The sequence below is a fragment of the Dipteris shenzhenensis genome, chromosome 21 (genome assembly GCF_047967505.1).
Source record: "Dipteris shenzhenensis isolate YYH24624 ecotype China chromosome 21, Dip_SZ_1.0, whole genome shotgun sequence".
Lineage (NCBI taxonomy): Eukaryota > Viridiplantae > Streptophyta > Polypodiopsida > Gleicheniales > Dipteridaceae > Dipteris > Dipteris shenzhenensis.
In genome coordinates this window covers 5,843,242-5,845,391 of record NC_141616.1, presented here as the reverse complement: position 1 = coordinate 5,845,391, position 2,150 = coordinate 5,843,242, and the positions used below count along the sequence as shown (strand labels likewise).

The 2,150-nt window shown below is 39.0% G+C and overlaps 1 non-coding gene across 1 annotated transcript; it reads right to left on the bottom strand.

Moving 5' to 3' along the window:
- Positions 1-1,720: 1,720 nt before the first annotated feature.
- TRNAD-GUC (transfer RNA aspartic acid (anticodon GUC)) lies at positions 1,721-1,792 on the bottom strand. The gene has a single exon. It is a non-coding gene; the product is annotated as a tRNA-Asp (tRNA).
- Between the last annotated feature and the right edge of the window lie 358 nt (positions 1,793-2,150).

The window sequence follows — 2,150 nt, the reverse complement described above, 5'->3', positions numbered from 1 at the left end:
TATGGTGTCGGGTTGACAATTCACCTAGTCCAAGTTGTATTGTTTGGTTGTCTTCTTTGTTTACAATCTTTCCCACTTCAATTCATGGAGGATTGTTGGAAATGACCCTCATGGTGCTATTGTGTTTGGAATCTTTGAGGTTTGAGAGGTCACGCTTGATTGGCTGAGTTACGTAGAAGGAAACAGGGATGTTTTTATCGGAGCTATATTTATATATTAATATAAAATCTTGGCGAAAGTTTATCAAGCTAGTTTCTTTAGTTTCATAATATCAATAGCACATATTACAATTATATATATATTCTTTTAAAAATTGAAGAAAAAGTTGTAAATCCTGGCGAGACTTTAAAAAATTTCCCATAAAAGTTTCAAATCTTGGCGAATGTTTCAATCCTTTATATTTATTAGGGCATACAAACTTTTGATTCCAATATAAAAGTTTTGCTTCTTAATGAAACTAAGAGGGAAAAATCATCCATGGAAGGAAAGCATTCATAGGTGCATGCAATATATCAAAGATTGATTGGTTTTGAGGACTGTGGCTAGTCGACGCATGTGGAACATGTGGAATTTGAGACGTTACTCCAGTTACAAGTAGGTGTCGGTGGTGTTGGCTATTACAAAGTTCATGAGCCATGATGTTTTTGCCCCCTTTGTCCATCTCATCTCGATGAGAGTCGTTTGAGCCCGAGTTTGTTTGATGGAGTTTGTCCCTCTAGGATTTTCAATACAAGTTTGTGGAACCACAATCTATTTTATTTGTAGATCAATTTATTATATATTTCATGCAATTTTGGTATTTCATGTGCATGAGACTGTTCATTTTTGACTAAGAGAGAGCCCATGATAACACATTGAAATAAATACTTATTCTAACAAGGGAGATAGGTAGGGAAATGGGGGGGAGAAAGAAGAGAGAGAGAGAGAGAGAGAAAGATGTATGGAGGAGAGACATTAAGAGAGAGAGAGAGAGAGAGAGAGAGAGAAGTCCTTACAAGAGAGAGAAATCCTTACAAAGAGAGAGAAAGTACTTACACTTTGTGTGAGGATGGAAACTCTGAAACGAGCAGAAAGGGGGAACGAGCAGGAAGGAGGGAAGATACAAACCAAAGAAGCGGCATTTGGCAAAACGAGCAAGGAGTGAAGAGGTGGGTTGGAGAAATGTCATTGGCAAAGACAAAACAAGAGCACGGAGGCAGGAAATGAGCTTTATTAGGTTAGGATTAGGGTAGAATGTTAGTGCTAAGAAATAATACATAGTTTGCACTAACCCTAATCTCTAATCCGATCAGCTTGACAAAAATAAAGAGAAACAGATCCTCGACCGAAATTAGCAAAAAAACCAAGCATTTTCGATAGACCCTTAGCAGGGCCAAAAATCTTTAGAAATTTGGATATGGCAACAAATGTGGTAGACTCAAATTGATACTTCATGAAGATAATCCAAGTGTAAATGATGTATGTGTGCCAAAGCTTACTAAAAACTAGAGTGGTTAAACTTCCATATGGAACAACAAGTATGCCAAGAGCAAAGTTCAACTTTGATGGGGAAACAATCATATGTGTGCCCATATGGGGTCAAGGAGCGTGTGGAGAAATAGGCCAAAGCAAAGTTAAACTTTCATGGGGAACAAAATTTCGAGTGGTTATGGCAGCAAAGATGCAAAGAACATTTGTGAGAACAAATTTCAACTTCTATAAAGCTCGGAATAAAAGCAGTCGCCGTTGCCGGGGATCGAACCCGGGTCACCCGCGTGACAGGCGGGAGTACTTACCACTATACTACAACGACCGGATATTATGAACTTTGTAAGACAAAATATTTATTATTGACCTTAGTCTACGTCTTGATCACACTATTGATAGATCAGAGCTCCCAGAGAGTCGTCATGCAATTCCACTTTCTTAGTTGATCTGTTTTTTCAAACTGCTGATCGCTGCAAGAATGTGCATACGTCCAACGATAGTAAGGTTGAATGAATCCGCTGCTGTCAAAGGTATGGGCAACGAAGGAGTTCGGATGAAGAGCTCAATTCTAAAAAATACTCGCTAGCCTTCATATATAGTCTCGCAACTAGCGGCTGAGCTCTTTGCAAGTCAAAACTTCAATCGCTGTCTGGGTCATCGCCAGCCCATTGTAGAGACCAACA